Source organism: Stegodyphus dumicola, chromosome X2, assembly GCF_044657685.1.
Source record: "Stegodyphus dumicola isolate Sdum_Otavi_A_Nest chromosome X2, ASM4465768v1".
In the NCBI taxonomy this organism is placed as follows: domain Eukaryota; kingdom Metazoa; phylum Arthropoda; class Arachnida; order Araneae; family Eresidae; genus Stegodyphus; species Stegodyphus dumicola.
In genome coordinates, this window is record NC_140781.1 from 138766760 (window position 1) to 138791875 (window position 25116).

Genomic DNA, 25116 nt, shown 5'->3' on the forward strand with positions numbered 1-25116 from the left:
CTGTTCCTATGGCCGTGTCAGATGCATCTACCATTATAGAGAGCTGATCACTAGGTGAGTGATAAGAAAGTGTGACTGCATTTGCCAGATCGTGTTTGCATTGCACGAATGCTACAGATGCAGATTCAGTCCAAGGGACAGCTCGTTGATCGTTTTTTTTTTTTTTTTTGCTATTCTTCAGAAACTCATGTAGGCAGGCTTGTGTTTTTGCGGCATTTGGCAGAAAGCGTCGGTAGAAATTTAACATTGCTAGAAAACGCTTCAGTTCAGAGATGGTTTTGGGCTGAGGTGGGTTGTTAATTGCTTTGACTCTTTCCGGTAAAGGTTTGACTCCATTCTGGGTGATAAGACATCCAAGAAAGGAAACTGAGGGTTGACCAAGTACACATTTGAATGGATTTAGTTTTAATCCTCATGATCTTTAAGGCGAGTGAAAATCTGACGCAGATGTTGAAAATGTTCTTCCGCATCTGTAGATGCAACCAGGATATCATCAAAATATGGGATGCAGAAATCGAGGCCAGACAGTACTTGGTGTTTGAAACGCTGAAATGTTTGGCCAGCATTGCGAAGGTCAAATGGCATATATAAGTACTCAAAGAGACCAAATGGTGTAGTCACTGCGGTTTTGGGCACATCTTCAGCATGCACTGGGATCTGATGATATGCTCTGGCAAGATCGAGGGTAGAAAATATGTTTGTTCCATGAAAAAGATGGGTACAGTCTTGGATATGTGGGACTGGATATCTGTCAGGGACTGTGACGGCATTAAGTCGACGATAATCTCCACAAGGCCGCCAGTCACCATTAGACTTTTTAACCATGTGAAGTGGACTGGCCCATGGACTTTTAGATGGGCGAATGGTTCCCTGTGCTAGCATGAATTCAAATTCTTTGCGAGCAGCTTTTAGCATCTCTGGAGAAAGACGACGAGGCTTGGAAAATACAGGTGGGCCATGTGCTTCAATGTGATGATACACTTCTGGCTGATGAGTATGCTGCCCTGATTTGGATGGGTTTAAAATGTCAGGGAATTCTACTAATAACCGATGAAACCGTGTGCTGCCCGATAAAACACTTATGTTGGTAGGTACGTTTGATATGTGAGAAGCTTGGCCCTGTGATGTGAGCTGAGTTGTAGCATCAATTAAGAAATTATTCTTGACATCCACTAGAAGGTGGAAATGTGTCAAGAAGTCGACACCAATAATTGCTTGAGTTACATCCACAATAATAAAAGGCCAGTTGAAAGTCCGGCGCAAGTTTAAATCAAGTGTCAATAGTTTGGTGCCGTAGGTTGCAATTTGGGCACCATTGGCTGCATACAGTACAAGTTTATTAAGTTGGTGAGCATTTGTTTTAGTTCTCGGGAGCACTGATATGTCAGCTCCAGTATCTACTAGAAAACATAACTGAGTTGAACGATCAGCCAGTACTATTCTGTCGATGTGGCGGACATTCTGTTGGCCAGCAGAAGACCGCCCATTTAGTTTCCCGCTTGTACAAAAGTGCATGGAGGGGCACACTTGGGAGCTTGAGAGCCAAAATTCATATGATAAAAACATATGCCACTTGTGGGTTCTTTGTACTGCGTTCGAGTATTAAGACGAGATGGACTCCTGCTTCGGGCACGAAATTTATTACGTGGGCCCTGATTTGATCGATTGTATCTCCGTGAAGCATGAAGACTTGTAGAGAGTTCAGATACTTTTTTGGTCAATTCAGCCACTTGTTGTTCGAGGGATGAACTGGAAGGTGCAGCATTAGCAGCACTGACATATGCTGGAGTAACAAGTTCACTAATTTTGTCAGCCATTGCTGCTAAACGGGTTAGATCTTCATTGGAAGCAGCAAGACTTATTTGTATGTTATTAGGTAGACGCGAAAGCCATAGTGACTTCAACAAGTCGTCACTACATCGGCTTCCTGCCAGATCACGCATTCGTGACAGCAAGTATGAAGGTCGCTGATCTCCAAGTTCAAGTCCTTGTAGTAAAGTACGTATTTTTGAAGATTCACTTTCTGAATGTTGAGATATTTGTAATCGCATTCTTACTGGTTAAAAGGAAGTATAGCTTTCTGTCAAGTCCGAAACATTCATTAGCTTTCAGCCAGGTCCGAGTTATTCTGAAACTAAATCCCATTCTGTATGTTACTTTTGATTGGTTATTTATTGTGTCTTGTTTATGATTTGTTAAACCATGATCTGTTATAAAGTTATATATATGACCTCTGTAACCGCTTATCGCTGCTTAGTATTATTCTGTTATTCTGCTTGCTTAGTATTATTCTGCCTGTACTTATTTATCTGTGCTATTGCTTGTGCTTAGTATTATTCTGCTTGCATGTAACTCTGCGTATTACTCTGCATATCTCACTAATAAATATTTGTTTTGCGAACCACGGCATTTTCTATGTTTAACAGCAGAGCGTGGTTCCTTCAAAAGTTAAAATTCGCTGATAGTTCCCTAATTGAACCTTCAGTGTACTAATTTATCGTTCGCGTGATTTTGATTTGGTATATTGTGAATGATGGCATTTCCGGAGGTGAAAGGGAAGCTTTTGGTGTAGCGCCATTTGACGGTGTTAATAACTTTACTGTTTGGTGTCGAAGAGTTCGAGTAGTATTTACGGCAAGAGAATTGGATACGTTTTTGGAAACAGAAGCAGTTGCGGACAGAGTTGCAGATGTTTTGAAATCAAAAAAGGCTTATGCCTTAATACTTGCCCTTCTAAGTGACAATGTTATTGCTTCTCTTCAACGTGAAGACACTGCATGTAAAATATGGAAGAAACTACAAGCTACGTATAGCGCTAAAGGTGCAGTGAGTCAAATTTTAACGCGTAAACGTCTAGCTACCATAAAGAAATCCAAGGATGTGTCAATGAGACAGCATATCGACAGCATAATGAAACTGGTGAGTAGTTTACGCGTCTCTGGCTCTGAAGTAAGCGATTTTGATATTATTATTTACATTTTAATGTCTTTGCCAAAAGAATATGAAAATATTAAGGCATCTCTAGAGAATCAGCCAAGCAATAATTTGAGTTTAGATTTTGTTACAAGTAGACTTATTGATTGTGAATCTCTTATGTTTGATTATAAAAATGAAAATAAGTATTCTAAACCAAATACAGATAACTCTGTTTTTATTAGTGCTCGTAAAGAATTGTTTTGTACTTATTGTAAAAGAAAAGGACATTCTGTTAAATTTTGTAGGAAAAAGAACTGCGTCTGTCATAACTGTGGGAAAAGTGGTCATTTTAAAAATGAATGTTTTGATAATTCTAAAAAGCAGGCAAATTCAAATAGTAATAAGTATGCTTCCCCTGCAATATCTTTTATGGCTGGAAATCTTGTGCATGATAAATTTATTATTGATTCTGGTGCAACTTCGCATATGTCTTCTCACAAGGAATGGTTCACCTCAATTAAGCCTAAGACTGGAACTGTTAAGTGCGCGTCTAAGTCGGCGGTTTTACAAGTGGAAGGAATTGGTGATATTTGCGGTAAAACTAAGAATGGTGTTGAAATAATGTTAAAAGATGTTCTTTACGTTCCAAAATTAAACGGACAATTAATTTCTGTTAAAAATATTGAAGCAGCAGGTTTAAGCGTAATTTTTAAAAATGAAATAGTTTATATTGAAAACAAAAACAAGCGTTTTAGATTTGGATACTTGGATAAATGCGGACAATATTTTAGTGATTTTTCACCAAATTTATTTACAGCTTTAGCAGTAAAGAATGATGATTTATGGCACAGAAGGTTAGGACACTGCTGTGATCAAAAATTAAAACTGATGAATCTTCCTGCAAAAGAATCCTTTTGTGAAGTATGTGTTCGTGCCAAACAAGTGCTTTGCGTATAGGAAAGGGTCCTCGCATAAAAGAATCCAAACCGCTTATAACTATACACACTGATATATGTGGTCCAATAGAACCTCAAACACTCCATGGGGAAAGGTATTTCATGACTATAATTGATGACTATTCGAGATTTATGGAAATCAGACTGCTCAAAAGAAAAAGTAACATTGCTGATGAACTCAAGCTATTCTTTAAATTGAATCCAACTGTTGCAAAACTTCGCTGTGACAATGCCAAAGAATATGTCAGTGGAGAATTGCATGAAGTTGCTAAAAGAGCAGGTGTAAAAATGGATCCTGCACCTCCCTATACACCTTTTCTAAATGGTGTTGCTGAACGAGCAAATAGAACTGTACTGGAAAAAGCTAGAGCAATGATACTTGAGGCAAAATTACCAAAATTTCTTTGGGGTGAAGCAGTACTTACGGCTGCTTACATAAATAATCGACTCCCAAATAGTTCAATTGACAATCATGTTCCTTATTTTCTGAAGTATGGTGAAAATCCTGATTTAAAAAACATGCGTGTATTTGGCTGTGATGCTTACACTCTAGTGCCACTATCGCAAAGAAAGAAACTAGATGAAAAATCTGTCAGAATGATATTTGTAGGTTATTCCACAATGGGATATCGTTTAATGATTCCAGAAACAAGACGCATCTTGTTTCCAGAAATGTTAAATTTAATGAAGAAAAGAAGAAAGTAGAAAATCAAAAATATATTTGCGATAGTTCTGATTCGAGTGAAAATGACAATGATGACATTAAAAATGAAGACAAATCAATTTCAGACACTGATAACGGCGAATTAAATGTTGCAAATAAGAAGGAGGAACAAAGAAAATCCTCAAGAGAAAAGAAACAGCCAGTTAGGTATCCTGATCCTGAGATTTACCAAGTAATGTTTGCACAAGACACTCTGACATTTGAAGATATTGCAAATCTACCACAAGTAGAACAAGAACCATGGAAAAGAGCTATGGACGAGGAAATGAAATCTATGGAAGATAACGACGTCTGGGACCTACAAAGTTTACCCCCTGATAAAAGAGCCATTTCCTGCAAATGGGTTCTACGTAAAAAACGAGATGGAACTTACAAAGCGAGGCTTGTTGCTCGTGGCTTTATGCAAAAAGAAGGCATAGATTATACAGAAACGTTTTCTCCAGTGATTAGTATGTGCTCTTTACGTTTAATCCTGGTAATTATCAATAATGAAGGTCTGCAAACTTTTACTTTAGATGTCAAGACAGCTTTCTTGAACGGTAAGTTAGATGAAATCATCTACATGGACCAGCCAAAAGGATATGATGATATGAGTGGTAAGAAATGTAAACTTAAAAAGAGTTTATATGGTCTTAAACAGTCTCCTCGACAATGGTATCAGAAATTTCTTAATTTTGTTATTAAATTAGATTTTAAGCAATTGGACTCTGAACCATGTATTTTCATCAGAAATTTAAATTGTAAGAAAGTAATTATGGCTCTTTATGTAGATGACTTATTAATTGCAGGTTCAGATGTAAAAGAAACAAATATTATAATATCGTTGTTATCAAATGAATTTAAAATGTCAAAATCTGAAAGTGTCTCGGAATTTTTGGGTATTAGACTTAAATTTGAGTCTGGTTGTTTATATTTAGATCAGAAACCATATATTGAAAAATTACTTGATAAATTTAAAATGTCTGATTGTAAAACAGCCCAAACTCCCATTCAACCAAAATCTACAGCAGCTGATTTTCAGAAAGGAAATGCATTTCATGGCCCATACAAAGAATTAATTGGATCTTTGCTTTACTTATCATATATCACAAGGCCAGATATTGTGTTTGCAGTAAATTGTTTAAGCCAACTGCAGGAGCATCCTACTGATGTTGCCTGGTGTGCTCTAAAAAGAATTCTTAGGTACTTGAAAAACACCTTAAATTTAAAATTGATATACAAAAAGGGTGATTTGGAAAGGGAAAACTTGTGTTTGTATGTAGATGCAGATTGGGGGGGGGGAGATACTCAAGATAGGAAATCAATTACTGGTTACTTTATAATGTTTTCAAATTGTCCTATTATGTGGTGCTGTAACAAGCAAAAGTGTATTGCACTTTCATCAACAGAAGCTGAAATAATTGCTTTATGTAAAAGTATTCAAGATGTTTTATGGATAAAAAATGTAGTAAATGAAATTTCTAATGTTAAAAATGTTTATATTTTTGAGGATAACCAGTCATGTATCAAAAGTATTGTTAATGAAAACTTTTCAGGTAGGTTGAAACATATAGATATAAAATTAAAGTTCACTCGTAAGACTGTTAAGGAAAATAATATTAGAATTGAATATGTACAATCAGGTTTACAAATTGCAGATATCTTAACTAAGGCTTTGTCCAAAACAAAATTCTATGAACTGTTATCTTTGAGCTGTTTAAAAATTGTGTAATTCTTTTATGTTTTGTATAATGTGCGATTAAGGGGGAGTGTTGAGATATTTGTAATCGCATTCTTACTGGTTAAAAGGAAGTATAGCTTTCTGTCAAGTCCGAAACATTCATTAGCTTTCAGCCAGGTCCGAGTTATTCTGAAACTAAATCCCATTCTGTATGTTACTTTTGATTGGTTATTTATTGTGTCTTGTTTATGATTTGTTAAACCATGATCTGTTATAAAGTTATATATATGACCTCTGTAACCGCTTATCGCGACTGGTCATTTTCTGCTATTGTAAATAGTCGCTGCGGTCCTTGTTCATTGCTTCTTTTTGCGCAAAAATTCAAGCTTTGGAGTTACTGTGAGCTGGTCGCTTGGTGAAGTGTTCCTGATCGATCGTGCGCGTAAGTAGTTTTCGAGTTTGGTTTTTGATTTTTGCAAGTGTTTTCGCGATGGACTTGCCTTTCCGTTAGGGACGGTAGGCTTTTTGGACTGTTGCAATGAATCCAAATTTAGAGTACATTCAGACATTAAACTTAATTAATGATAAAAATGTTATCGAAAATCTTATTGAAAGTGGTTCAGAAGAGGAATTAGATGCTATATCTACCTATTTGCAAATCCAAAAAAATCTTATTGATAGTGGTCAAAAAATAGTTGATCCAGAAATTGAAAAATTATTTCAGGCTATGGTAGCCAAACTCTTCAGTAAACGGCAATTAAAAAATGTTAAATCTTCAAAGGAAATTGATGAGATTGTAGGAATTGGTCAGATTCTTACCCAACAAAACATGAATAATGTCAATGTGCAAGACAATAACTCTCTTAAGCAGGGCGAAACTTGGATTAAACCCAAAAAAACGCACAAGCGTACTTTAAGTGATAGCAGTAACTCATCTGTTACAACAATAAAAAATAGATATTCTACCCTTAGAATAGATGACAGCATGGAAGTCAATCAAACGCCCAACACAAACCCTCAGGATATGGATCAATCAGAAGAAGGCGAATTCATAGCCCCTAGAAAAACTGCAAACCGTGTACCGCCGATTATAATATCTGATGTTACGTCTTGGAAGCCCCTTAGAGATGAAATTAAAAAATTTACCACAGCTATGGAGTGCGTACAAAAAGGTGGAGACATCCACATAAAAGTCAAATCTGACGATGACTATCGCTCAGTCACAAAATTTTTGGATAATAAGGAAATACCTTATCACACTTTTCCCCTACCAAGGGATAAGCCCATTAGAGTAGTAATAAAGAAGCTTTTAGTGTATACTAAACCTGAAGAAATATTAGAACTCCAACAATTAAAAATTCCAGTTAAAACGGTTAGACAGATAACCAAAAAGATTGGCAATGAAATTGTCAAATTGCCAACTTTCCTTGTAGAAGTCCCACGGACTGTTGAAGGAAAAAAGATATTTCAGGTAACACATATCTTGGACCTTGCGGTCAAAATTATCTCTTTCCAACCAACCCCAGGACACAAACAGTGCCATAACTGTCAGAGATATGGACATAGTCGCTCCCACTGCAAACATAAACCAAGATGCTTAAAGTGCGGATTAAACCATATCACCACTAGCTGTACAAAAGATAGAAATCTTCCAGGAAAGTGTTGCCTTTGTGGGGGACCCCACGTCAGTTCCTACAGGGGTTGCGAAATGCACCCTGACAATATTAAACGTAAGATTGCTGAAAAAGAAAATCAAAGAGATGCCTGGAGAAAGACAAGAACAAATCCTCCAGAAAACAACTTGGAGAACTTCCCCCCCCCATTACCGAGTAGGAGAAACACTAACGAAAATGTTAATGAAGCCAGTCCCTCATCAGTCAACCAGAATGAAGCTCACGAAAGAGAACAATTAGGCTCCGCCCCGGATTTCCTGAAATGGATCAAAAATCTATTTACTCAAGGCAAAGCGCTATTTGAACGCTTTTTTAAAGCCAAGTCAATAATGGAAAAGCTCCAAATAGGGTGGGAAGCCTTTGAACTTTTAGCAAATTTAAATTATGAGTGTTAATATTGTAAATAACTATGCAAGCATCCAACTTACTGCCTCCAGCAGTTTAAATTTCGCCTTCTTTAATGGCAACGGAGTTCGCGGCAAGAACACTGAGATCATAAACTTTCTTAATTGCCATGACATTGATATTTTCTTAATTAACGAGACACATCTTCGAGCTAGTGATAAATTTAACATCCAAGGTTATAGAACCTTTAGAAAAGACAGAGAAAATAACAGGGGTGGTGGCACCCTGATTCTCATCAGAAGACACTTGCAGGCCACCTATTTTAATCTCCCAAGTTCTAGTAATATTGAAACTACTGCCATCATAGCTCACTCTCGCACTAATGAACCTATTGTGATTATTTCTGCTTATAATCCCCCGGAACATAATATCAGCAACAGTGACATGAGCATCTTTAGCGGCATTATGCTTCCCACAATACTAGCCGGAGACTTAAACGCGAAGCATCACTCCTGGAACTCTCGACGTGCAAATGCAAACGGGAACTTCCTTCATAATTATGCCCTTACAAATGATTTAAGTATCTTTGGACCAACGGATCCCACCAGATACAGCCATACTGGCAGCGCTGAAGTTCTTGATATTGTTATCACAAAAAATATTGCACAAATTCCCTTCCTACAAGTTTCACACCAGCTAACTTCCGATCATCTCCCTGTCAGATTTACTTATTACGGCTTTGAAAAAAATATTCCACTTAGAAAAATCACAAACTGGGATAAATTCATTCATTCTCTGGAAAAACTACCAGCGCATCCTGCTTTAGCCGATATTACTGACATTGAGTATCAAATCACTAAGGTCAATAATTGTATAAAAAGTGCTCTTGAAAAATCTACTAAATATGAAGAACATAAAAAAGAAAAACTTCCGGATGACATTATTGACAAAATTAAGGACAAAAATCGCACCGCTAAAATTTGGCGCCGTACTGCTGATCCTAATATCAAAAGAATTCTTAACAGAAAAAATAGGAATATTAAAAATCTTCTAAGTGAATACAGATCTGATAGTTGGAATAATTTATTAGACTCAATGGACTTCAACCCTGATACAGTGTGGCGTATTGGGAAAGCGCTCAGAAAAACTCATAGCGACAACATTGGACCGTTGCACACCGATACTGGAATCGCATATTCTGAAAAAGATATGGCAGAAGTTCTTGCAACACATCTTGAAAAAACCTTCACGACAAATAACTCACAAGATGAAGATACAGAAGAGGAAGTTTTTAATTTCATCATTCACCTTCCTGATAGAACAGATGGACAGCATATTGGTTACACCTCGCCCATTGAAATTCAAAACATTATAAAAAATCTGAAAAATAGAAAGGCCCCCGGCTACGACGGGATAACAAATAAAGTGCTCAAAATTCTCCCCAAGGGATATATTGTCCTAATTACCAACATAATTAATGCCTGCATAAGGCTTAACTATTTTCCGCAGCAGTGGAAAATGGCACATATCATTACTTTTGTGAAACCTGGCAAAGATCCAAAAAATGTTAACTCTTATCGCCCAATTAGCCTGCTTCCAAGTCTTAGCAAAGTTTTTGAGCGAGTTCTACAGAAACGGCTGACGAGACACTTGGAAGATAGAGGGATAATTCAAAATGAACAGTTTGGTTTTCGCCCACAGCATAGCACAGTACATCAACTTCTCAATGTTACTGAATTTATTGCCGATTCCTTTTCCAAAAAAAATACTATTGCAAGCTGTTTCCTAGATTTAGAAAAGACATTTGACAAGGTGTGGCATGAGGGACTCCTCTTTAAGCTACACCTTGCTCATCTGCCTATAAATTTTATCAAACTAATGCAAAGTTATCTAAAAAATCGCAATTTTCATGTCAAAATCAATAACACTTTATCCTCAAGAAAAAGAATCAAAAGCGGCGTCGCCCAGGGAAGTGTTTTGGGGCCAATTCTCTTTAATATCTTTACTAATGATATGCCAATCCCACTAAATTCAAAACTTGTGAAATATGCAGATGACACCGCTATTTTTACAAAATCTTTAAAACCACAGTTTGCCGTAGACAAATTAGAAGAAGCAGTTAACATCATCGCACATTACCTCAAATCTTGGAAACTTAAAGTCAATCCGGCTAAATGTCAAATTCTGCTCTTTAGAAGGTATAGAAAATTTACTCCAGTAAACGTAAATATAAAGATAGAAGATCAGCCACTCCCCGTCGTCAATAGTACTAAATACCTGGGTGTCATTTTCGATTCACAACTCCTCTTCAAGGAACAGACTGCATATGCCTTACGGAAAGCTACAGTCGCAAAAATAGCTCTGTACCCTCTCATCAAAAGAGACTCAAAATTAAACATTCAATTAAAGAAAAGAGTTTACATGATGCTGATTAGACCGACACTACTTTACGCAATTCCCATATGGGCTACAGTGTTCAAAACGTACAGACACAAGTTACAAGTCTTTCAAAACAAGATTCTAAGAGAAATAGTTAATTCTCCTTGGTTCGTTAGAAATTTGCAAATACACAAAGAATTAAAAATCAGACCAATTGCTGACCAAATTATTTCAACCTGCCACAACTTTTATAGTAAAATTGAACAGTCTCAATATGATCATATTAAGGAACTAATCAATTATGATCCAACACTTGAAAATGCTGCTAAGCGTCCTAAAAGCATTTTTCATAATCCAAGGTGGTGAAACTTGTAAATAGCTGTACATACTGTAAATATTTCCCCACTAGAGACTTTTGTGTTTTTTTCAACTTATTTAGGACTTAAAAAAGCTCAGTGGATTACTACTTTATATCATTATTTTCAAGAATTTTATATTTTATTAGTGTTCCTATAAAAAGACTTTGTCAGGGACACACAAACTGACTTAATTATGTGTGTTTCACCATCCCGCCTTCTAAACTGTGACTTATGCTGAAATATTGTGTCTTTTAAAATTACAAGTGTTTCTTAAAAAGTGTGTTTATTCCAGGACTTTGTACAGGGTGAATTGTTTGTGAATACTGTTAATTTATATGACTTTAACATTTCTCGTACGAGAACTCTTGAAATTCACCAGAAATATGTTACTGTTGTATTCCTCATTTGAGCCGCTCCCACCAGTATAATTACGATCCATTTCATTCTGAACCTGTTTCAAAAGCATACTTAATTTAAATTACTTAATGTTTATTTTTTCAAATGCTTTATTAAGCAAACTTTTCAGCTAGTTATATCTTTCGTCACAGCTCGAACAGCTCCCAGATGCTTTTTCACTCTACATACCTTTGTATTTGCTTCAGCTTCGCCTAGTAGGCGCGGCGTTACACGCCCATTTTTGCAATCATATATACCAACGCCTAAAGGCATTTTTTCAAAAGCGGTGGTTAAAGCAGCAGAGGCTGCTAATTGCCTCCTAACCATTCAAAAGACAAGACAAGACAAGACGCTTATCGCTGCTTAGTATTATTCTGTTATTCTGCTTGCTTAGTATTATTCTGCCTGTACTTATTTATCTGTGCTATTGCTTGTGCTTAGTATTATTCTGCTTGCATGTAACTCTGCGTATTACTCTGCATATCTCACTAATAAATATTTGTTTTGCGAACCACGGCATTTTCTATGTTTAACACTGAATAGATTCCAATGAGCCGCTGTTTCAGTTTGGAGTATTTATCACAATCAGGTGGTTTGAGAATTAAGTCATGCACTGAATTCAGAATATCAGACTCAATTGCTGCAACTACATGGTTGAATTTTTTAAAATCCTCCCTAATGCGAGCGATAGAAAATTGTGCTTCGATCTGAGCGAACCACAATGAAGGATTATTTTTCCAGAAAGGCGGTTGCTTCACCGCAACGCGTGTGATTTGTGGCTCTGGTGGAATATCGTCGGGCATACTGATAGATAATTTTCACTTTAATTAATAAACACTTAACAGCACAAATATTGTAGCATGAGGATACACTATTGATATGTTACCATGATAACAATAAATATTTTAACCATGCAGAAAAAATTTACGTAACGATACACACACAAATAATACAGGGTCAGCAATTACACACACAAATAATATTTTACCGAAGTGCATTTGAAAAGAAACCCTTATTTGAGAAAAAAAAATGATGCGTTCATTTTGTATTGCGCACGCACAATATCACCACTTCACACTGCTAAGGCACTTTCGAAGGAAAAAGGAAATCACTCCTGTAGCACATGGGAAAAAAAATTCACTACTTTCGAACACTGAAGGAAGAATTTTGCCGTAGCACGTTGCAGAAAAATTACTGATGTAGCACATTTAGCGAAAATCACTATTGTATCACACTTGTCACAAAAGTTGAATGATCGAAGAATTATTGCACGACTGGCGAAGTCAGCGGAACGGAACAGATCACATTGATGATTTGCTGAAGCTCCTTGCGATGATATGCACGACTTTGAAAAAAACACAAGCAATATATATCAATACTTCTAGAAATAATTGAAGGGGTACGTTGTAGCATACGTTTAATGTCCATATTCGTTGTTATTTTTAGTCAGTTCTTCAGAATGCCTTGGATGCACGTGGCTTAGGGTCGTTGAAAATCCATTGTAGTAACGTGCTCAGTCAAAAGGTCACCCCTTTTGGTGGTCGTGTGCTTAATGCATGATATAATTAAAGAAAATAAGAGTATACAATCTCTTATAACAAAAGAATATATTAAGTATTAAATTACAATTTAAATTACATTGCAGAGATCAACACAGAGCTCGGAACACAGTTCATGCTGCCGTCGCGTACAGTTGTCTGACGAGAAGTCTGAGTGAGTAATGACGTCGCTTTGCTGCTCCGATTAAGAACTGGATTTTACACGTGGCGCCATCTCATGAATAGAAGTTGAAGTATCTGTCGGAACGCCACATATCTCCTCGAACTGCGCTGTTTAAATTTCACCCTGCGCTGGTGTTTCACTGCATAGCCGTGGCTCTTCGGTACAGCGGCGTAGAGGCGAAACAGGTTTACATTGCTTCTATGGAAGCTTTCATTCTTCTCCTTAGAGATTCTTTGTTCTAGCTTTGCTCGGTCTTTCACTATGGGGAAGGCCTTTAATAATGATATTTTGAAATTTTCAAAGGTATATGTTTGGCCTCCAAATTCTCCTAATAAAAATTTCCCTATACTCTTCCACCATAGTGAGGCCTGTCCTCTTAGTGCAGACGTGGCAATGGCAACTTTTTGTCTTTCAGGCACAGGGTATAACTGGAAGTGATTTTCGAGGTCTCCTAAGAATATCGTCACCGAATTTTTTCCGTCGAAATTGGCGTTTGGCTCGATAGATGCTCTCATCGTTTGGACCAGGTATCCAAATCCTTCTAACTGGTTCGCCATTTCTTGTTGTTGGAGTTGTACAGGAGCTTCCATCCAGTTTTCGGCCATCTCAGTTAGTAAGGTGTTCGGGCGCCAATATAATGTTGCGAGGCCCCAATTTGTCAGCAACAGTGGTAGTGACTGCTTTGAACTGTAAATTACACAAACTCGTAAGAAGGGTTTAAATCCCTTTTTATTCCACTTTGGAAATACAGCTGCGTTCACTTGACGCTCACAAACTACGCCGACCCGGCGGTTTAACAAAATAGAAAAGTACAACTAAAAATAAATGACAGGATGAGTAAATAACGAAATCACTACCTACGAGGCTCTATAATCGTAACTAACTTAACCGCGTTATAAGATACAGCTGAGATTCAGCAAACTTACTGATTAAGAAGTTGAAAGATTCAACGAACTGCCGAAATAGGCACACAGGCCGAAACGCGCGGTTCTTAAAATTTCTACCTAGCAACCTTCACGCTCGCGATTCAAGAAGCACACTTACAATCTTGTTTCCCTTCTATTTAAACTCAATTTACTTCTGCTAAAATTTGAATACTCTGCGCGTTCTACTGCGATTTACATACTCTGGCATTGGCAATTCTAGGGGAAAGTAAAGGCTTGACAGGAAAGATAGCTTAAAATAAATGTTAGTTAAAATAAATATAAACCCTACAAACTGTACCATCAAGAGTCAAAAAAACCTTCTTCGGGACAGATTTCAAATTTTATCTTTATTTATAATGACGGCAAGCAACTTTAAGCAGAAGAGTTACTTCATAACAATGGCCAAAACAAGTAATTTTTTTTTAAATCTTAAATTTCCTGTGAGTTTGATAAGTAGATGAAATAAAATGCTATTTTGTCAGTTGAATTTACATGCAAACTAGCCCCTTTCTGACTGGCTGAGTGGTCAAGATAAAAGAATACTGGGAGTTTGATCCCGGACCAGTTTCCCTTAAAATGTCCTTCATGAAATCATCCCTGCCATAAGGCAGGTAGCCCCGTCTGCTTTACCGTATTCTAATATGCTTGAAAATAACCTTACATGCGGGTTAGCACCTTTCTCACAATCGTATTACAATGTTCCACATGTTTTATAAGTGCTAGATACGCCGGCTTCGGAATTGGGTGTGAACCGCCTAAATTAGCATGTAAAATACTATGAAGACAAAATATTGATTATTCAGGTCTCAAACACTCGTCCTATGAATTGTTCAGTTTTTATATACCACTATGTGTTAAGATTTACTAATCATATGTAGATTTTTTATAAAATATTCATATATTTTGTTGAATACTTTTTAGGTAAATAAAATAAGCCTGACCATTTCCATTGGTCATTCATTTGGTGATTTTTGAAACTGCTGCCAGAACCGATAGCAGTTTTAAAAAACAACAGATAAACCAAATCTGAGCAAAAAGGAAATTCGATCAAATAATTACTTTAAAAAATTCGAGAAATGTGAATAAACAAAACTTTTTAATAAAAACAAATGGATTTTACACCTTTAAGTTTTGATTTTGTTTTCAATTTAAATTTACTACAAGATTCTTTAATTGTTAAAGATTTGCACGTATGTTAGTTCTGTGCGGTGATTGCTTGCATTGTTTTTATACTAATTACCTTTACTTTTACTTTGCCATAATTGAATATGATTCGAATTAGAATCATGCTTTAAATTTTGATTTAATTCAAAATTATTACCACTAAATTACTGCAGTTTTGATTTGAGAGTGATTTAGCATCCGGTTTATCTGAAGTTACTATGTTACATAAATATTACTATGTTGCTCAGTTTTTATATACCACTAAGGATACTTACATCGTATAAAATGATGATAATTTAGTACGTTGCGGATAATTTGATATTAGATGAATGCTGGACTGGGGAATACACCATTTATTTTGCAGTCGTGAGTGGACTGAGGTTAGAAGATTACTGAAATATCGATTACGTAGTAGAAGATGACAATAACTTTTAAAAATTACAAAATCTTGATAATCGGAATATATCCTTATCACTTGTTGATTACTCTATGGCATGGCACATTACAATGGGGTCATTCTGCACCCCGCTATTTTGATTATGACGTATTACATTTTTAACAATGAATAAAAGCAGCCAAAAAGCTAGCAAGCGTAGACAGCTAAACAGAAGACGTAGATAGTTGCAATACCATTTGCATAAGCTTGGAAACGTTTTAGTTCTGGATAGCGATTGGGCAAAAGTTTCTAGTATTGCGGATACTGCAGGGACAGAGTAAGGAACTGAAGGCGTTATACTTACATTTAAATCAGAAACTTAAAGGTCTATTGTCAATTTGTTAAGTCTTAATATGGTGATAAATTTTTCTTCATATTTATATAACATTAGAAATATTTAAGGAAAAATACTAATATTAATTTGCAATGGTATCTTAATTTTTCAATTTAATTTGAATATTTCGCCTCTCCATCCTTTACATAATCGCCTCTCCATCATTTTAATTTCACACTGGAATATGACACCACTTGCTTTCAGCTACTTTAGTTGCTATTTAGACGCTTCCGCACTGTTATCTTCTTACCACAACGTGTCAAAATTATAAAATTTCTGAAATAGGCACGATCTGTATGTTAACTTATTTGAGGCCGCATTTCTCTATCGAAATCATTTCCCCTGTATTTGTGTGTGAGTGGTATTACATCTTTCCCTTGCACAACAATAAAATTGTATAAGTAAGTACTCACAAAAGTCCAATAAGTAACAGGAACATGTTTTCTGTCGCACTGTGTCTGTTCTTTTGGAAACTATACCCTTTTTACGAAACTGTTTCTACATTATGTGTTGGCAAACACTGTACAAACATGTTTTTGCCTTTCCATATTATTAAACTACACAGTGCTAAAGTATGTATCTATTTTTTATTGCACAATGCCTCAATAGGAGGCGCGTATAAGAGGTCCTATTAATGTAACCATTCACAATCTCCCAAAACTTAATAACAGCGTAGTTTCATTTTATGGCAGAATACAGAAACTGTCCGATTAAATTCTGTATGGCAAAATCGCTGGCGAAAGCTAACACAGGAGACCTACGTTATAACAGTATAACACTTCGGGTGATTAACCCATGAGGCACTATTTCTATTTCTGTACTAGTAATATTTATAAAGACTTCTTTTAAGTCCTCAATGTTTCTGTTGAAAGGTTTGGTTCGGTTTACGTAATTATGGTAAAGCCTCGAGGGCTATCTGCTTAGGGAAAGGGATGCCTTCGTGGAGGACTTTTCTCATATACTCTTAAAAAATTGGGAAAACTGCGAAAACGCGTATGCAAGCCAGCCCTTTCGCGGGATTCGAATCTCAAAACGAGCAACCAGTGTTCAATGACTTTACCGCCCGGCCGCTGGTAAGCTTTTCTGTTGGCCGTTCTTCCCTCACCCACCACTCTGAGTTGTGGCCAATAGCCCTTTGCCGTAGTAATAGAGATCGCATATATAGAGCAGGGACGACCTAAGGGGAATTCATACTTCGTGTTATTTTTGGCGATTGATGGTATTAAATGGCGATTTCATAACAAGTCAGAAATATTTTTGGTTAAATTTATATACAATGATTTAAAGTAACTGCAATAATTATGGGCAGTAAGGTATATGTTTATGTTAGTTTATGTTATTAGCAAGAACTTTAAATATTTTAAAAACAAAAAATAAAACATTAGAAATATATTTTCGTTGCCACAAAAAATAAAAAACTTTGAAAATAGCAAATCGTTGCCACAGAATAAAAACGAAACTATACATAACGTCATTCTAACCCAACTACATCATCCAATACATCTACGTCACTTCCGGTTGTCACGTGATCCAAGATGGCGGAGACCGCGCCCCTTTTCTATGACGTCACTTCCGCCAGATGAGTACCGTGGCTTACTACTCGGACTACTCGAACATATCGTAGTTCGGTTATATCGAACATAACTAAAGAGACGTTGGAAAGGGTATAAATGACATGGTAGAAAATTCAATACAGAAGACACAAAAAAGACACACTGTATGTCTTACTGGTAAAAGGTATTAAGGTATTAAGATGAGGTATATATATTAGTATATATACTATTATATAATAGTCTTCTCGTTTTTGTCCTAGTAGTACACATCTTCCACTTATCACTAATTACTTTTGTTTCTGTTTTTATTTTGTTCTCGTTAATGCTTATTAAATTTCATCAAATTTTTTTCTTTTTATTTCTGAATTCAGTCTTAATGATTTTCTGGACCTTTCCGTTGTAGGGTAGGACCACCAGCGGCCGAGTCGCTGAACACTGGTAGTTCGGTCCCAGGTTCGAATCCTGCGAACGGACTGGCAGAATGGGTGTTTTTGTGGTTCTCCCCATATGTATACGAACCAGTTTCGCTTAAAACATCCTCCACGAAGACATGCCTTCTTTTAGGCAGATAGTCCTCGAGGCCTTGCTGTAATCATATAAACCAAACCAAAACCGTTGTAGGAAACCGCACCAAGCAATTTCTTCTAAACAGATATATGCGGCAACTTGATACTTTCAGCAAGAAAATAAATATGCTTTTGCAATCAGCTCGTTTCAAATGCGATGAATTTTCGAAATATAAAAAGTATATTCGTTAGATTAGTTATTTGAATAAACAAAGCACGAAATAGAATGACGCACTTTAAAAACATTTTATTGATTTGAATTTATTTTTGATTTTATTACTTTGAAAACGAGAAAACCGTTGTAAAAGTTTAAAATAACACATTTAGTTTAATAGAAGCCAATAGGCAAAAGTTGGAGCATATATTTTTCTGTAGAAAAGTGTTTGGCATGTATTGTCCTATAATGGAAAAGCTCGTTTTCTTTTCCCTCTTTTTTTTTTCACAAAATACCGCTTGCTGTTTTAAGTAAAATTAAGAAATACCTCTTTTTTCAAGAAAACATGGAAATCCTGTAACAGAGATATTTTTTAAGTTCAAAGGCACAAAAGTTCTTTGGGAAGAAAAGCACTTAAATGCAGTTAACATTAATAACGTAAAATATTGTCTACTTAAAGTAGTACATTGCCCTGAAAAGCATGTTGCATTTTCTGCATAGTTTAAATCCCATTTTAAATTAAGATTTTTAACGTATTTTGTGTTCATTAAAGTATAGAAATTTGTTTTGGGATAGAAGTCTCGTGCTTTATTTGTTTGAAGAAATGTTTGAAAATATAGAATCATATTTTTCCACCTATTGAGCCACTGATTTTGATCTTTTCTGTTACAGTTCTGCTTCTCCTATTAGTTCTCTATATGTGCCAGTTTGGTACTTCCGGAGATATACTAGTGCTAATATGTTTGATTTGTACTTATGTGAATTCCTGTGCAGGTGCCGGAATAAAGATTTGGTTTAGTTTGGCTTATGGGATTACGGCAAAGCCTCGCGAATAATAGGAAGCTCTTAATAAGCATCTATTTCGATGTTGTTTATTGAAATACTTAAGTTAAGAGATATACTTCTTATGTTTAAAAAAGTTTTATACCACAGTCGAAATGACCTATTGAAGAAAACATATTTTCTCTCTCGAGACATCAAGTAGGCGCATTTATCTTTCCAGAAAAAATTGTTTGGCGCATGTTATTCTATACCGGGAAAAACAAAACTATTCAGACTGTGCTGCCTTATAACGAAAAAGATCCCGGAACTGGGTTGAAATATAGGGTATAATAAACTTAATGTGAATTTGTTTAATTAAATTTCGTAGATAAATTACCATATTATGTACTCAGGCAGCTAATAGAAATTAACTGTGCACAGTCTATCATGTTTTTCGAAAAGAGAAATTATGAAATATCAATTTGCGCCCTTTACCCGTCCGAACTGGGGATATTCCAACCGCAGCTGGATACGTCAAAACACAAAAAAAATCGTGTGCAGGAAAGTATGAATTGGAAAGGATTATTTGGATTAGGAAAAGCATACGAATATTATCTGCCTTATGGATGAGGTGCCTCCTTGAAGGATTTTCTAAGGATAAATGGCTTGTATCTACGTTACTGACGGGGAAAACCGCAAAAATTGTCATGCAGCCAGACAGTTCACTCGGAACTCAAGACGGGTCGAGCTCCAGTTTCAGCTATGTTACTATTCGGCAACTGATGGGCAGGGAGGGACGTGATAACTCCCTCCTTGCCCTGTATTTATTGCTAAATAAGAAAGTTTTTCTTATTATAGGTACTATCGTTTTTTTATCTGTGTTCCACTTCTTTCTCTTCATACATACCAAAAATGAGCTTTTTTTTTTTAAGGATATAATAGTCTTCATCATCATTACTGTGTATCAAACCCAGAAGACTGATTGAATGTGGTAAGTGAATATATTTAAGATACCCACTTTGTATTAGAATTAACCACAGCTCTTTTAAACTGCGAGATCAGCTGCAGTCACCTTCGTGGAAACATTTTGTTTCGTGTGGCAAGAGATTAAAACACAACTGTATACTTGGAATCCTTTGCTGCAATTAATTACGTGGGAAGATGCAGTTTAAAAGCACATTCAAAGCACCTGTTCTTAATAAGGTGTGATATGGCTTAGTTGAAACTGCATAAACAGGAGCGCTTAAAGGTGAGATGCATGCAAGTTTAATAATGTACTTTGTACCCAAGCGAAAGGAATTTACATTACAGAGTTGCATACTTGGGCATGTAATGACTTTCATTTTCATATGAGGCAAATCATCAAATTACATTAGCCGACGGTTAAAAATACGACTGGTTAAACGACTGGTTAAAAATTATATATGCATTCATCTTTTTTTAAGACAATCATTGTAGGAGGAAACGGGAATAAACGGAATAGTTTTCTCCGACACAATTAGTTTTACTTTAGGTTGTTTTGAATGTAGCGAAGCATGCGAGGGCTGCTGCCTAAGGGAAGTTGTGGAGAATTTTCTGGGGGGGGGGGGAATGAGTTTATATTCGAGCAACACTTAAAAGAAAAACTCGAAAGCCAGCTATGCACCTAGCTTGATCGCTTGGGTTCAAAACCAGGTCAAATTATCAGTGTTCAGCGGTCTTAACCACTCGGCCACTGATACAGACAGTTTAATTAGATGCACATAACTAAATTTAAATAATAGCAATTATTAAGTTAGCATTTTGTAAGATAATAAACATAAATATATATCCTCAGTAGCTGCTTGTGAAGAGGATATAAATACACTTCCATTTTCATGTATGCAATGAACACTAGAACACTTATATAAAAGGTAGCCTCCTAATTTATTAACTCATCATCTCCTAGCCTAAATACAGTAAAAACTAGAAAAAGAAATTCGAAGGGAGCATTGTTCGTGTCCGTCCATGAATATATTATTAACTCTAATTCCAAGTCTACAAAATACACCACAAGGCTTAAAAAAGTAAGTTATAACACTAACAAAATAAATAAACAAATGTACAATACTGATGTACAAAGCAGGAAAATACTAAATAAACAAATGTACAAAGCAGGAAAGAAAATTTTAAAAAAATTAATAAATGAAAGAAAAAAACTCAATAATCTAAATTGAGAATAAAATTCCGTAAAGCAGAAATTATTCCTTTGGTCCGTAAAAATTCAGAAAAAAATTGGTTCCAGGATACGGACAGCTGGTTTAAAATGATCTGAAGTATCTTCGTCTGCTGGGCGTGATGCACAAACACTCATGAAGAATATCATGAACACCTTCATCGCCACTACAGCAGCTGCACAAATCAATTGAAGTTAGACTGAATTGCTTTAGAAAGCTCTTACAATTGTTATATCCTGACAAAATCTAAGTGGAGTGGATTTAAAATCCGTTGAAAAGTGATTAAATTTTATTCTGTGAAAAACTGCAGGAAAGAAACCATTTGTCCAACATATGTTGGTGACGAAAGACATTCTCTGCTCTAAATATAGATAGCATCATTTCTATAGAAGCGTTTCTAGTGGAAAACTGGAACACGGAGATTTAAATCAAGGTCAAGTTTCGTGGATAGCTTTCCTAAAACATCAGCCCTCACATTTCACAAATTTCCTCAGTGTGAAAGATTTTACAAAGTATCCTGATAATAACCTGAAATTCAATAGCAACTTTCCCTGAAACATTAATTTTCTGTAGTAATTATAGCGAAGAAAAATAATCACTACATATTAAAACGGGCATTGATCTTAAGCCTCTATAAGAATGTTGAATCCATATCACAGAAAGGTTTAACCTTTTCAGAAATTCCATTGCTTAAAGGATCTAAAGGGACTTATTATTTTTTAAGAGATTCCAGTGTTTCGAGATTGCGGTTAAAACTAGAAGCATGAAAACTGGCGAATCATTTTTTTCGCTCAAAATAAACGCGTTATATTACTTATGTAAAATTTTCTTACAGCATTATAAATTTAGTAAGTTTGTTGTTATTGTTGTGACTTACCTCATTGTCTGACAGTAACATCAGAAGAAGTTCACAAAATTCATCGTGGCAAGGAGCGCAAAATTGCGCCTGTCGTTGGCAAGAGCCTTGAAATCATACAGGTGAGGGAACGACTTTCCTCAGTTCCGCTCTCAAATTTGATGGAGAGAACCCCGGGGAAGGGACAGGTCCGAGGGTCTTACAGCCTTTTCCCCTACCGCCAACCTCTTGAGAGGACATTCGGCTCGCCGCATATTTAGAGTGCCCCCATGCCTCCCAGACATTATTCATTTACAAACATCCATGCTTTCTCCGGGATTCGAAACCGGGCCCTTCGGTACGGCAGTCAGCGTCGCTAACCACTATCCCAGTTTGGCGACAAAAGAGAGTTTTTGGTAACTGTGTCCTAACAAGAGCGATGCATCCGCAAATTAGCTATTTAAGACCACTGATATACGAAGAGCAAAGGAACTAGCTGCGAATACAAAAGAAAATTTGAATAAGAAATTGGGGAAGAATTGCTTATGTGAGTCTTTGGCACTGAAGCACTGGATAGAGTGGATTGTTTTAATTACAACGAAGAACTCAAAGAATAGCAACCTAAAAGAAAGGATACTTTCGTTACACATGAAGAAAACCACAGAAATATCCATACAGTCAGCCCTTTCATCAGGATCTGAACTCGGTTAGAACTGCCTGAGTTCAGTGGTCATATCCACTCGGCCATTGGTAGGTTTGGTGCTGCTTTAATGCCGACAACCTAGTATGCGGCGCTAAAGCATCAAATCATAGAGGCATACTACTTCATGACCAAATAAATCCATAGATCATGCATTCCAGAATCTGCAACCAAATACTACAACAGAATAAAAGTCAGAATCTACATTCTCTAGTTACAACGCTGGACATACAAACAGCCTTCGACTCAACACGTTGGAGGGATGCATTACAAATCTTATCAACGATAAACTGTTCAGATGGAATCTTCAGATTATTAAGTGATAACCTAGTAACAGATCACTGCAGTACACCTCCGACGCTGGCATACAAACATATAAGATCACTAGAAGATGCCCACAAGGGTCATGTTTAGGACCAGTCATTTGGAACCTAATCGTCAATACAGCGCTTAAAATGTATGATAACGTTTCTCACGCATGCTCAGGCCTGTACCAACGATTTCTTGTTGATCACGCAGGATGCGAGCAACAGGAATACTCAAACAATTTACTTATATTGTTCAATGAATGGGCGGACAAATTTCAGCTGAAATTATCGATATAAAAATGCAAAGCACTTTACATTCCAAAATCGGAAGCTTCGCTCAATAATCCTAGATACCCAAAATCCAAATGGAAAAGAATATCGCTTATCTGGGCATCGTAATAGATAACAGACTTTACTGGAATCAACACATAAAATATATCAAACTCAAAATCCTATGCAACTATCAGAAATTTACGGCTGCTAGCAACTGCGGAATATCCTCAAAATCACAAAAACTATGGTGCCATACAGTAACAGAAAAAGTTCTACTACATGGCGTTTCACCTTGGGGTAACAACCTCAATAGGCATGCCCAAAGACAATTACTTTCTGTACAAAGACGTTTTCTTCTGGTAATCACAAAGGCATATCGAAGGGCCCCCCACAAGCGCTTTAAATGGCATAGCATGCATTCCACCGACCACAATTACAATAGGATAAGAGGCAACAAAATTTAAAATAGCACGACTGGGCCAAACCAGCACATTCAATAATACAATGTTATTATTATTAATTCATTATTATTAATTCATAAATTACGCTTATGTATTCAATATCCCAAACCATCTGTACACAAACCGAATAGTAACTACTACAATAGACCATTTCCTAATCCTAATCTATACGGCGGATCAAAAACTAAAATGGTTGTCGGAAGTACCTTCTGTGCCTACAGAATTAATTTGCTGTTTAAAACATGGCAAGCTATGCTTAACAGCACAAATTCAGTATTTCAAGGTGAACTGTTAACTTCAGAGGAGCTGTGAAATTTGCCAGGGAACAAGAAGAAAAAAGTATTATTATTTCCGACAGTGCTAAGCCTACAGGCAATAATTAGACTGAGCCGCTCTCCACTAGTAAGAGAAATTCAATACTTAGAATAGTATTTCTCCAGAGAATACCCGCCAAGTTTCACTGGACACCCGCCCATGTGGTCACATTGGGAAATGAAGCAGCCTATCCAAATGGGAAGAGATAGTCCAAACGGACAACTTGCCCCTGCCGTCTTAGTGCCAATTCCATTATTACATCTTAAATCAAAACTGGAACGGGACCTTATGTACCTGTGGAAAACTAACTGGACACAAGAGCTACCAGGAAAAGTTGACGGAGCACCAGAACTTTGTATATGCTCACACAGGTAGAGCTAACAGGCAAGTGAAAAGGGACGTGGGCACTGGGCCTCTACCATACTGATTAATCAGTACAGCACCACGTCCACCATTATCTAGAAAAGCCCCTTATGTCAAGGGGGGTGCACACTGGCGCCTAGCTAAATTAGTATGCATTGATTATATATATACTATATACAGTGTCTTATACGACATTCAAGATACATATTACGTGTTTTCCTACAGTGACTTTGATAACAAATTATAATTACACGCACAAATTACAGTTACACATATTGTTATATTGAATAATACTTTTTTGACAATCTATGACTTGAATGAAATAAACTTTGAAATACGTTGGTCAGTCACCATATGACTTGATTAAAATATGCATGGAAATGCGAACACTATATATTGGGATGCATCACATTACATATGATTATATCACATTACATATATACAGAGGAATTTCGAAAAGTAAAGATACAATTCCTTAAAAAAATACAATTCCTTGGCTCGCATTCCTTAAAAAAACATTTATTTAGAAAACGTCTGTTCGGTTATATCTTATTAACTGGATTATTTATTATTTTTCGAAATAATCACCCCCCGTTATCCAAACATTTGTTAAGTCGGTGCACAAGCTTTTGTATCCCACA